The sequence below is a fragment of the Vulpes lagopus genome, chromosome 7 (assembly GCF_018345385.1).
Source record: "Vulpes lagopus strain Blue_001 chromosome 7, ASM1834538v1, whole genome shotgun sequence".
Classification (NCBI taxonomy): domain Eukaryota; kingdom Metazoa; phylum Chordata; class Mammalia; order Carnivora; family Canidae; genus Vulpes; species Vulpes lagopus.
Genome location: NC_054830.1, coordinates 29586671 through 29600578, shown reverse-complemented (window position 1 = coordinate 29600578; position 13908 = coordinate 29586671). Strand labels below are relative to the sequence as shown.

At 44.0% G+C, this 13908-nt stretch overlaps 1 protein-coding gene across 14 annotated transcripts in view; it reads left to right on the top strand.

The window, feature by feature from the left end:
* The window catches only part of CADPS (calcium dependent secretion activator), a 459187-nt gene that overhangs the window by 399095 nt on the left and 46184 nt on the right, over positions 1 to 13908 (top strand). The gene's annotated exons all lie outside the window — the stretch shown is intronic.

The window sequence follows — 13908 nt, the reverse complement described above, 5'->3', positions numbered from 1 at the left end:
GGCAAATAATAAGCGTGCAACCTTTGTTAAGTCATCGTTAAAAAGGTGGGTTTGAAGGAGCTTTTGAGACTTGCAGAAATCCTCGCTGGGAATGAAGGATTGGGACAGAAATGAGGGAAACTGGAAGGAAAAACATGTCTACTTCAATCGGGCATCTGTTCGAAAGCCCCAGGGGGGGAAGAGAGATGAGAACATACACTTCCTGGACCCAGTCTCGGAGCACAGTACCCTGAGCAACAGGAGATTCGAACAATTCTCGTTAATGAGGCTGCGGCTCCTAATCAGTGCATGGAACAGAATGCTTTTGCTTAATAGAGATCATTTCCCTGCCTCTTGCCCAACTCTCCAGCAGTGCCAGCAGCTCTTTGTTTAATGAAAGGTAGGGACTTCGAGTAGTGTGGTGGGATGGGCTGTAGGAGGCATTATTACCCTCATTACTATGATAATAGTTTAATCACAATCAATATTTATGAACATGCACAGAAGCCGTGCAATCAACCAGCAGCCCTACAACTTGAGGTTTTCGTGTCCTTGCCTAAGCATGCTTTCCAGGAAAGCCTGGCCTTTCTCCCACCTTCCCCCAGCCCCGCAGAAGCTCTACAGAGGTCCTCAGAGGTCATTTCAGAATATGCATGATGGCTACACGATAGTTATACATGAGGTCTTATTTGTGGTGATAGGTGAATATCATCATAATATGACACTTCTTGCTTTTCAAAGTATCTCCACGGTCATTGCCTGCATTTGATCTTTAGACTTTGGTGAATTATCTTGTGAATAAGGTGGGGCAACGGAGGGGGCAGCGTAATATAGTAGCGGATCCTTTGTTGTTTCTTTTTTTTTTTTTTTTAAGATTTTATTTATTTATTCCTGAGAGACACAGAGAGAGAGAGAGGCAGAGACACAGGTAGAGGGAGAAGCAGGCTCCATGCAGGGAGCCCGATGTGAGACTCGATCCTGGGTCTCCAGGATCACGCCCTGGGCCGAAGGCAGGTGCTAAACCACTGAGCCACCCGGGGATCCCAAGAGCGAACCCACTTGGGTTCAAATCCTAGCTCTACCACTTCTTAGCTCTGTTCCCTGAGGAATGCAAGTTAACTGTTCTGAGCCACAGCTCCTTTTTGTAAAATGAGAAGACAAAAGTGTTAGAAGAATCAGATAAGATAGTGTCTGTTAGGCATTTAGTCATTGGTAAATGCGTCCACAGTTTTGCATAGACTATATATATCAGGTATTTGGTATTCCTAGGCTGTCTGTGAGAAAAGTAAACGATGGTTTTTCCCAAACTCACAGAGCCAGTATTTGAGATGGTAGGAGAGTCCAGACTTGGACTCCAATATTCACATTCTATTATCTGAAAATTTTTCAAACGCCGGTTCTATTTATAAGCAACTGAGAGAAACCTTATTTTTAAACATGTCAATGTTTAAGTCTTTTCTTTCAAATGTGCACCAGATTTGGAAAGCCAATGGATCATTTTTCTGAGCCATGGCCACCTGGTGAGCTACCCATAAAATATTGTTGGTGTCACCCTTCCCACATCTGTAAAAACAGGATTTATAAACTCCAGCTCTTTTAAAAATGAAAAGCCAGGGAAGATGGCCTCACGATCTGTGTGCCTCTGTGCAGCATTTACATGGTGCTTATGTGGGCACCGCACTTCGTAACTGGCTGGAAACACCCTTGATCTTTGGCCAGCAAAGAAGACGTGTCAGCCCCCTTGGTGACAGAGCTGGGGAATCCATCATGCTATCTCTGATTCCAGGTGTACTTCCAGGGTTGTGTTTTTCTCCGGGCCTCTGAAAGCATTGTAAGGGGCTTTCACTGTAATTGTCACTTGGCCCTAAGCAGGAGCCACTGAGGTTTGCTCAACTGCTCACCCGCACACAGAGTCCCAGTACATCCACCCACTGGTACATTCTGTCTCCCCCAGGCAGTCAGTCCCTCAGTTGGCACTAACAATGTATTCGTCTTCCCAAGATGCATTTAGAGCATCCAGATTATGTATGGGGGGTGGGGGGAGTGGTTTGTTAGGTTTTGCTTTTGCCTTTGTAGAGGACGTATCTCAAAATCTTGTTTCCAGTCAACCAAAAACCTTGAAGAAGTTACTCTGGAGGAGACACATTCCTCCTGCAAAATGCCTTTCTCCACCACAATGCTGAACATTTTACCACTCGTTTCGTTCTTTTTTCAGTAATTCTTTACAAAAGAAATATATATAGGGTTAAAAATGAAATAGTGCAGACACTCATAATAGTAATTTTTAAAGAAACAACAGGTCTCTGTCCTGTCCCTTTCCACCCTTAATCCCTGACCCCAGAAGGGACCCTTGAAACTATATTTTATCATCATAGCCCCAAGTACTATTCTTAACGTTGCTATTTCTTAATTTATTGATCTGAGGGATTATTTGACTCCCTACTATTAATATAGAGCTTTAGCTCACTTCACCATCTTACGCTTCTCCCCCTCCTTCTTCCTGTTAGGGTTGTATGAATATTGTCATTCATCTCTTGGCATCTTGATAACTTTAAATTATACCCATCCACCTTCAGTTCTTGGTTCATCCACATGATGAGGCTGTGAACACCGATACCCTTTTCTTCTCCTGCTTCCTCCTCCAACTGATCTCTTGTTGTTGTTGTTGTTGTTTTTTAAGATTTTATGTATTCATTCATTCAAGAGAGAGAGAGAGAGAGAGGCAGAGACATAGAGGTAGAAGCAGCATCCCTGCAGGAAGCCCCATGCGGGACTCAATCCCAGGACCCCAGAATCACGCACTGAGCCAAAGGCAGATGCTCAACCACTGAGCCACCAAAGGGCCCCTGATCTCTTGTTCTAACATGGGAATTGGATGGCACATCTCTTCATTCTTAACATTTTAAAATGTATGAACCTGTATTCATGAGTGTCTCTTGAGTCTACCATCACGTCCAATAGAACTTTCGGCAGTGATGAAAGTATTCTGTATCCAAGCTGTTTGATACAGCAGCCGCTGGCCACATGTGGCTCATCAGTACTTGAAATGTGGCTGGTTACAACTAAAAAGTTGAATTTTTAATTGTATTTTGTTCTAATTCACTTCACTTTAAATAGCCACATGTAGCTATAATATACAAGTGTGATTATGGAGAACCACCTGATTTTTCAACAACAACAGTAATAATAGTGGACGCATAATTCTTCTTTACTCTGCCCTGGGGGAACTCATCTGCCAACTCAGTTAATCACCCAGCAACTCTATGAAGAGTGACATTATCCCTATTTGATAGATGAAGGCTGTGAGGCATGGAAAAGTCAAGGAACTTGTCTAGTATGTGGTAGAGCTAGCATTTGGTTCTGTGCGATCCAACTTCAAAGTCTGTGCTCTGAACCACTTCTCAATCCTGCCTCTGCTCCCCTTTGGAAACTCCCGCATCTTTTTTCAGATATTTCCAATCTGCTGATCAATAATATGGGCACTGCTTCTCCCACGTTCCTGGCCTGAATGATGCTCATCATGGGTCTCTATGCATTTAGATGTCAAGCCCGCTGATTCCATTTCTGCTACAAAAAAAAGAGAACAAAAACTGGAAGCTGAGGACAGACAGACATGGGCAAATGTAGGGGACTCAGGGCAAGTTCACATAAGGGCTCACTCCTTGGTCACAGGAAAGTTGTTCCTTTGGCCTGCTCATTCCAGCAACAGCAATAGAGCAGCTAGCAGGGACTTTGTGGCATCTTTTTACTATGCCCCTTTATCCGAGTCCTCACCACAGCCCAAAGAGGTACATATGAAGAGGGCTGCAACTAGAGGGTGCTGGGAATATTAAATTGGATGGTTCATGAAAACCATAGAAAACAGTGCCTGGCACAGGGTAGATACTCAGCACATGCTGCCTATTGTAATCCTTTTCTCTCTTTGCCAAGTCTACCCACGGGGCCATGCTACACTGTCTGGTACCTGTGTGAATGGTCTTTATTTATCTCAATTGCTTTTTCTTTTCCCTGTTACTGTATTTCTCCTGGAGCCTCATGTCTAGAGCTCTGGTTAATACTAAAATGTTAATAAGCCTCTTGCTTTACTACCGGGGTATTTATAACATTTTTCAAGGTGGTGGGAAGTGGTTCTATCCCACATTCTTCCTAGAACTAACCTGCTTCATACACCATCTGAGAGTCACATTTTTTTCTTTTAAATTCTATAAGGAATCAAGAGAAAACACTCCACCTGGCACCCTATTATAATAGATAAGGACTTGAGGCTAGGCAAGTAGCTGAGATCAATCAACTAATTAATGGGCAAATTAAGATTAGACATATAGTTTATGGTTCTTTCCACACCCCCACTTTGATCTCCCCTGTAAGCATGTTCTAGCCTAGGAGGCAGAAAACTTCTGGAAAAGACCAGAGAGTAAATATTTTTGACTTTATAGGCCACATGGTCTCTCAACCTCTGCCCTTGTAGCATAAATGCAGCTACCAACATGATATAAATGAGTGGGTGTGGCTGTATTCCAATAAAACCTTATTTATGGGTATGGAAATATCAATCTCCTATAATTTTCACATTGCAGAAAGTATTTTTTTTTATTTTCTTAAAACTACTTAAAAATGTGAAAACCACTCAGCTCATGGGCCATACACAAACAACAGGCTATAGTTTGCCAACCTTTGTCTAGTCTATAAGCTATGGATAGGAACACACTTGACAGTCAACTCCCAGCAAACCACAAGGGAATTAAACAATAGTAATAATAATAGCTAGTGATTATTGAGCTCTTAATGTGTACCAGGCATTGCATTGAGCACTTGGCATGATGTTAACGTTCAACCTCAGAAGACCCCTCTGAAGATGACAGTTGTTATTCTCATTTTGCAGATCAGATTATAGAAGCTATGGAAGGTTAAATAATTTTCCCCAAGGTCATTAGATTAATAAGGGATGGAGCATAATCAAACCAAGATCTGTATGACCCAAAGCCTCTACACCTTCCACAAAGTACATTCTCCCTTTCCCAGATCTCAGGTGGTCAGTAGGTAAGAAGTGGTTTTAGAACGACCCATCTTTTTCAGCACATCCACAGCTTGATGTAGTGAAAGGACTCTACATTTTCTAAACTGACCTAAGCTTGTACTCCAGTTCCACCAGTTACTGGTTCACTTCTTGCTGAGCCTCAGCATCCTTCTGAGCCTCAGCATCATTCTGTGAAGCAGGAACGGTGAAACAAACCTTTCTAGGCTCTACAGCGATGACTAATTGAGCTAATTATACATAAGGTGCCTAGTATAGTGCCCCATACATATGTGCTCGATAAATATCATTGAGAATCAGGTGAATATCAGGTCAGTCATTGATGTTTTTATAGCCAGGAGACCCAGGAATACCCAAATCCTATCCTAGACCATAGGGACATCCCCACAGCATCCTCCAGGAAACTACATGCAATGGATAAAGGTAAGGAAATATGAGGTAAAGAAACACCTTACTGAGCTTTGGTTGTCTATTGCTGCATAGCAAGCTATGGCAGAGTCAGTGGCCTAAAAGAATCATTTTATTTTGCTCACAATTTTGTGGGTCAGGAATCTGGGAAGAGCTCTGCTAGGAGACTCTTTGGTTCATGTGGCTTTGACCGGGGTCACTCTCTGGGCTGCACTCAGCAGCTGGCTGTGCTGGGCTGGGACTAGATGTCTGATAATTTGATGTGTCTTCATGTGGCTTCTTTCCACCGATATGGAGTCTCACCCTGATGATCTTTTCCACATGGCTTGGGCTTCTTGCAGCATGGTAGTCTCAGGATATTCACACTTACATGGCAGCTGGCTCTCAAGAGTAAGGAAGTAGAAGCTGCCAGCCCTTCTCAAGACTTGGCTCGATACCGGCATGGTGTCATCTCCATCATGTTCTGTTGGCCAGAACAGGCATAGGCCAGCCCAGACTCAAGGGGCATGGAGGAATAAACTCCACTTTTTCAATGAGGGAATGGCATGCCCCTACAGGGAACAAAAATAAGTGATGACAAGCTTCTTTGGGGAACAGGCTACCACATTGTGACCTGGGCTTTGGGTGCATATTCCAAGGCAGAGCACTCTACTCTGGCCCCCACGAGTAGAGTCGGAAATAGAATAAAAAAGGAAGAAATAGAATAAAAAAGAGAGTCCAGGCAAAGAAGTAAGAGAACCAGACCTCTCACTGCAAGGTAGGTCACACACTGTTGCCTGAAGCAGGCAATACAGCTGGCTAGGAAACAACCCAACCAGTGCCCTGGACCCTGACCCATCAAATCAGCCCCTTGGCAGGTGGCAGAAAAAGAGAATGTAAAATTCATAGTCAATGTGTATTGGACACAGACTATGTGCCACGCCCTGTGCAAAGGTTTTTACATACATTAACTTGTTTAATCCTTAACATGCCATAAATGAATCAATATAAATCAAATGCTTAGGGACGCCTGGGTGGCTCAGCAGTTTAGTGCCTCCCTTTGGCCCAGGGCATGATCCTGGAGACCCGGAATCGAGTCCCACTTCGGGCTTCCTGCATGGAACCTGCTTCTCCCTCTGCCTGTGTCTCTGCCTCTCTGTCTCTGTGTCTCTCATGAATAAATAAATAAAATCTTAAAAAAAAAAAAAAAGAAAAAAGAAATCAAATGCTTAGAATAGTGCCTTGTACATGTTAAACACTTTTAAAAGCTGTCTTTTTTGAATTAATGATTCATACAACCGCTCTGTGAGGAGGTATTATTGTCACTATTTTCTAACAGGGAAGCTGATGCTTAGAAAAGTTAATTCCCTGGCCCATAACTGGCTGGTGATAGAACTAGATGCCAGCCTTGGTGTCCAACTCCTACCAACCCTCACTTCTTACCCCTGTACTGTACTGTCCGTGCTGCATGGGAGCAAGAGACCTGTTCAGCCCTTCCCATAATGACAACAAATACCAGTTCCTTTTGCCTACACTTTTCTTCAATGTCTCTTTAAGACAGTTGTAACTTAAAAACCAACTGCAACGCTAGAAACCTCTACCCTGGGTACTAAGAGTGCCATACTTAGAACTTTATTCGTTCAACAAATTTGTACTGAGCTGCTGCCATATATCAGGGAGTGTAGGCACTGAAGAGAGAGAGAGAAGTTCTTACTTTTCCTAGACATGAGGATGGTAATAGGTAATAAAAGTCAACATAAGAGGGCAGCCCCGGTGGTGCAGCAGTTTAGCACCGCCTGCAGCCCAGGGTGTGATCCTGGAGACCCAGGATCAAGTCCCACTTCGGCTCCCTGCATGAGCCTGCTCCTGTCTCTGCCTCTCTCCTGCTCTATGTCTCTCATGAATAAATAGGAAAATAAAATCTTTAAAAAAAAAAAAAGGAAGGAAGGACTAGCATTGGTTCTTCTTTAAAAAAAATCAGCATAAGAGAGATGAATATTTTTTATAGATTTATTTATTTGAGAGAGAGCATGTGTATGTGCACACTCAGGCGAGTAGGAGGAGAAGTAGAGGGAGAGAATCTCAGACTCCTGACTGAGCGCAGAGTAGTGGAGCTCATCCCACGACCTATGAGATCATGACCTGAGCCAAAATCTAGAATCCAACCCTCAACCGACTGAGCCATCCAGATGCCCTGAGAGATGATTATTTTATGCATAGCGGCGACCTACATAACATTTTTACATACTGAACTGCCTCAACTTGCAAATAATAATAATAATAATAATCTAGATCTTTATGATCACCTAGGTTAGAGAAATGGAGAAAGGCACAAAATAGCAATATAATCCTTGCAACAGAAATCTCAAAAGCCAAATGTTGACATAAATGTTGCTAGCCCCTTGACGCAGTGGTGCCGTAGATAGTTTCTAGGCAAAGGCAGAGAAATCAGCTCGAAGCTCTTGTGAAGTCAGACAAGCTGGGGTGGCCTCAGCTCGTGCAGAGAATAAATCGTTTCCTTGGTTGGTGCTTTCTTTAGAGACCACGGGGAGAAAGGAGAGCTCAGGCAGTCACTAATGCAGTGGTATCTGTTCAGACTTCTTTTTTCTTCCATCTTTGAGTCTTACCCACCAGATTTCTGTTTGCAAAAAGGGCCTAATCCACTTTTTTTTTGTGCATTGATTTAATAGTATCAAACCCTGAGGTCCTCGTGGTCTGCACCTGGGTTGCTTTTTCCCCTAATGAAGCAAGAGAAGTGGTTTAAGCCCCCACCGTGCTCCCTATCAAAGCTACACAATGATTAACTCAGGTCCCCTTATTAGGACCAGGGAGAAGAAAATCCCTTAGTCATCAGCATTGTGAAAATCCCGGGATGGTGAATGTTCAATGAAAAGATTACCTTGGGCACCTGAAAAATAATGGAAAAGCTCAATAGAGAAACCATTAAGCCTGTCTACACACACTAAGTCAGGTGGAGGGTCGAGGTAATTAGCTGGGACATTCAGGCCAGAGAAAGTGTTTTGGACCTTCTGCCCTGGCTGAGTCAGGGCAGACAATTATTCAAATCCCTCGTACATTTTTCCCGGAAAAGCCATTTTAGGTTGTGTCTACACACACACACACACACACACACACACACACACACACAGTAAGACTTAAATATGACTGCTCAATAAAAGTGGTTTATATTTGTTTGTTTCTTTTTAACTGAATAATAGGCAGTTTAACGGATGGGAGACCCAAAGCTTTAACTTCTTAGTGGCATGACTTTATGCCAAGTCTCTTCATCTATTTTAGCCTCGGTTTCTTCAACTGTAAAATGGAATCATTAATAGATTGCTATGAGGATTAAATATAACAAATGCAGTATTCCTGACTCATTGCCTGGCAAGTCGTAAGCACTCAGAAATGTTACTTATAGTTACTAGTTGTTGGATGGGCATGACTCATCCTGGGTTTGGAGAGACTGTGCACTTGGGGGCCAGGAATCATGGAGCAAATGCCTCCATCTACAGCCCCTGATGTGGTGCCTTGCACAGAGTAAGTGTTCTTTGCTTCGGGCATGTGAGAACATGAACAAGCTGTTCGCTGACAGGTTGTCTCCCTCCCATCAGCCTTGGTCTCCCTCAGGCTCTCCTACCATGTGTCTCTTTTTCCGACCTCCTTTCCCAAAACTGGGAAAGCCCATCTTTGGGGTCAGGGGCAAGGGGGCAGGTGCCCATGGGGACTGCTGGAGAAGAGGTATTCCTCGTCCCCTTGCTGGGATGGTCAGAATACAAGGATTTCAGGAAATGACATTTGGCTGAAGTCACAGTTCTCATCTTTCCCTTGAGGGCAATTGAGTGCCTGCTTAGAGGAGGTGCCAGACCAGGTATCTGGAGCAAATCCCTTCCCCTCCCCCTTACCTCCTGTGTCCCAGAACATATGGCTTGGTCCCAGAGAGCAGTAAGCATGTGTTATTGAATATAACTGAGTGCCTTGTCCTGGGAAACTGCCCTCTTATTCACGCCTAAGCTCAGCCATCCTGAGTTAGGGAACAGATCTTTGCTGTCTCCTCAAGGCTTTGAGGGTGAGTCTCTAGTATATAAGATGTTCACTGATTTGGCAGAAAGCATACCAAACTGAGAGTCAGCTCAGATATCTGCTGATAACCTGGGGAGATTCCAGCATCCATTTTATGGGAAGAAATTGCCCATGGGCTAGAAGTGAGGAGTGAAGTTGTCACCACCATCACCAGGACAGGGAGCATGCACTTCATTTACACCAATAAGCCAATATTTCCAGTAACCACTAAGAAAAGTTACCTTTAATAGCTTTTACCCTGTACCAGACTGTCCTACACACTTAGATGGATTATATCATTCAATCCCTGCAGTATCCCTTTGAGTAATAGTATGATCATCCCTTTTGCAAAGAAGGCTCAGAGAGGCTAAGTAACATGCTCAAAGTCACCAAGCTAGAAAATGGCAAAGCCAGACTTCTAACCCCACCGATGCTGAGTTCATCCTCCTAGCCACTTCACTAGGTAGAGAGTTTTTTTATTTTTTTTATTTATTTTTTTTAAAGATTATATTTATTCATGATAGACACAGAAAGAGAGAGACAGAGACACAGGCAGAGGGAGAAGCAGGCTCCATGCAAGGAGCCCAATGTGGGACTCAATCCTGGGACCCCAAGATCATGCCCCAGGCTGAAGGCAGGTGCCAAATGGCTGAGCCACCCAGGGATCCCCAGGAAGAGTTTTTTTAAAGTGAAAATGAAGAAAATGGCACACACATCCACACACACTTTTGAGAAGCACTGATGGGAAAACATACATAATGACAAAATTCTATAGAATAGGTAGTGTTTTTAAAGGAATGTATGTTTTATTCGTTAAAATAACACCTACATACAACAGAAAAGTGTCTTGTGTAGATTGTAAGGCCTGTTGTTTATTTGATCTAGAGACAGTGTCTGGTGAGCACTTGAATTCTCCTGACCCTTGGCAATAATTCTGAAGCCCTCATGAGTTGGAAGGATCTGGTCCTTCCTCTCAAAATACAGCTGGCAGTATCTACGGATACTGAAGCTAAATGTGATGTTTAAAGGCAGCACTGTTGACGTTAGGCAGGAATGGGTTCAGGAACCAGAGTTCTCTGATCCTGGCTTTGCCAATTTATTCACTCTGCTATATCTCAACGTTTACTATAAAAAGATAGAGCTGATGAAAGCTTCTCGTCTCTTAAGGAGACTAGAGTCAGAACAGGGAGCAGCCTCCGAGGTAACCTGTCGCCGGGGAGGGGGGAAGGCCCGCATCCAGAGTACCCTACACAGCTCCTGCTTGAGCTACTTGACTGTCAAAGACAACCAGCACCTGGATGGACTGAGAGGGCTATTTGAACCTTCTCCTGGGGCTCTTCACCTTACTCATCCAGTCTGATTCCATGCTCTAGAACCACCATGAAGAAGTTCAGTCTTTCCCCATGGAAGCTCCTTAATTAAGGCTCACGAGCGCTTCCTTTTCTAGGCAAGATATCTCCGCTTTCACTTCCCTTGTAGAAGGCTCCTCTGCAGCCTCATCGTCAATCTCTTTCTTAAGGTTCAGAACCCAAAGTGATACACCACATGTTTCCAAATAATAATAGGACTACAACTTACTCTGAGCTATTTTTTCCTGTTACCGTGGGATGGGAGGAAGACCCATAAGACAATGTACCAGTCAGCGGTTTTATCCGGTAACAAATTGAAGGCTGGTGCCTGTAGGAGTGTGGATGGTTTTCATTCATGACATAGAGCTTGCCTGATCTTCCCAAACTGCCATGAAAGGAATAGAACTTGACTGGTGTCATTCTCTGAATCGAAACTGCATGTTGGTGGTAAATGGAGAGTAGGCGTGTTTAAAGGTTGATCATTTCAGCTGTAGCAAAACTCTTCCCAACTGCCAAGCACTGACTCCACAGAGTAAAGGAGGCAGTTTCTAGTTGACAAGAATGATTTTGCCAGCACCTGCCCCAACCACTTGAATTCCTGATGCTTGAATTCCTTTTGTACATTTCTACCGTGGGTGAGGAGGCCAGGAGTTCCAAAGGAGAAATTGGGGCTCAGGAGACCACATTTGAGTGCTCCCTTCTCTGCCTTCTGGCCTAGATCAGGAGCAAATGAATTCTTACATTCTGTGGGTTTTAGAATTCTCAGTTATAAAAAGATATGCTTCATGGTCCCCCATTTTGCAGGGTGGCTCAAAGAAGAAAGTGTACATGAATATGCTTTGCAAGGAGAAAATCATCTAGGTGTTAGATATTATTGTGAGAGAGACTCAAAAGAAAGGAAGGCCACCTTCTTGCCCAAACTAAATTCTGCATCCAGAATGGACAGGAAAGATTTGGTGTTGGGGATCATTTAGTAGAAATGCTAATTGTGTGAAATCTGGAAAGCTTTCCTGATCTTCCTTTAATGGCCCAAAGTGCCCCTTCTCCTTTCACACACCAGCCTTTGCAGGAGGTCAGCTTTCATGCTGACTCACGCAGTGGCTTCTCTATCTGGCCATTCCCCTGCTCATTCCTCAACCATCCTGACGCCATCACTGGTCACTTGCTTTCTCTACTTCCTTCTGCACATTTTCCCCGATTGCCCTTTCTAAGCCAGGTACCAAGTGAGTCACTGGGGGGACAGCTGTGAGAAGACGCGACATTCTGTGAGAGACAGACATTGCACAAAATTACTGAATTACAGTTGGAGTCAGTGCTGCAAAGCAAGACAGTAGGGTTCCCAGAGAACCTCTAACAGGAGAGTCAAGGAATTAATCTTGGATGCTGGTGATGGTTCCAGATGTTTGGATGCAATGCCCTCTTAATAATCAACTATTTGATGTGTGTGATCAGCCCTTTCAAGTTTATGAAGCACTTTCGCATATGGTTTTTTTTGCTAAGTCAGACTCTCAGCCCTGCAAAGTACACAGAGTTATCACCCTATGCTAGAAACCCAGGCTGTGGGACTTGACGTGACTATCTCAGGGTCAACCAGTTCTGTCACTTACAGAATTTTTGGCTCTTAATCCTGGGTTCCTGCCACCCAACCCTATTGGTTTACTGGCTTCTCTCCCTTGGGAGTCAGTATTGTGAAAAGTAGCTCTGAGAAAAAGAGCAATAAAGGGAAATGCTCCTCTGGATACTTTCCTGGCAGACATGTGGGTAGAAGCTGTGATTCCTTTTTTTTTTTTTTTTTAAGACTTCATTTATTTATTCATGAGAGACCAGAGAGAGAGAGAGAGGCAGAGACACAGGCAGAGGGAGAGTAGACTCCACACAGGGAGCCTGACGTGGGACTTGATCCTGGGTCTCCAGGATCACGCTCTGGGCTGAAGGCGGCGCCAAACCGCTGAGCCACCTGGGGCTGCCCAAAGCTGTGATTCCTGATACTGGTCTCAGCCAAATGGCAAGAGGAAGCCTACCTGGGATATGAAAGATGTCCTAACTGCTTTGTGTGCATCGCAGTCTTTGTAGTTTCCAATAAGACTAAAAACCCACTCTGACCCCAAACGTAGCCTGTTGGTCTTACCTGTGCCTGGAGAAACATGACCTAAGTCCAAATGAGACACACAGAATACCAGACAGACTTCCACAGGTTTTATTCCTCAAACCCAGCTATGCATTGACTTCTCTCAGCACACAGAGCCCACCCGCATTTGCGTAGGAATTGATCGCCTTAGCTATCATTCGTTTCTTGCCCCTATATCCCAGAACTTTGTGTGCATTCACCTTCCGATCACCCAGCTGAAGTACGTATCTATTGGTAGCTGCATTTTGCCAATGAGTAACTGAGACTCAGACCTGAAGTAACTTGCCAAAGGTCACACAGCCTGTAAGTCATAGAGCCTGGATTTGAACTCAGATCTGACTCCAGATTTCATGCTCTCACACACACAAGCTCTCCCCTCAAAACTGCAAATAAATTTCATAGCCACTTCCTGCACTTCCCATCCAAGTTTTGTAGTATTTAAAACCAGGAGACAAGGACACCTGGGTGGCTGTTGATTAAACATCTGATTTTGACTCAGGTCATGGTCTCAGGGTCCTGGAATTGAGCCCCACACCGCCACCATTGGGCTCCCTGCTCATTAGGGAGGCTGCTTCTCCTTTTCCCCCTCCCCCTGCTTGTGCTCACTCTCTCTCTCTCAAATAAATAAATAAAATTAAAAAAAAAAAAAACACAGGTGACAAAACAGCAGCCTTGGGACAGGCTTTAAAAGGTTCTGGTATCCTCTCAACCCCACCCACAGATACCTATCACCCTCTGGATTAAGGAAACCCACCCACCACATCCCTTCCTCTTGGAAACACTTTACTGAAACTCAAGGATTCCATTACGACAAATCTATAGCCAAATGACAAAAAGACCCCAGGTACAAGAAGTCGTAGCAGCCTTAGTTGCTTTTCTGGACTAGCAAGCTCTCCACTAATCAGTTTCAGTTTAGCTAGAGTCACTTTTCTCCTTTTTAATGGGACAGAGAAAATGCAAAACTCCCA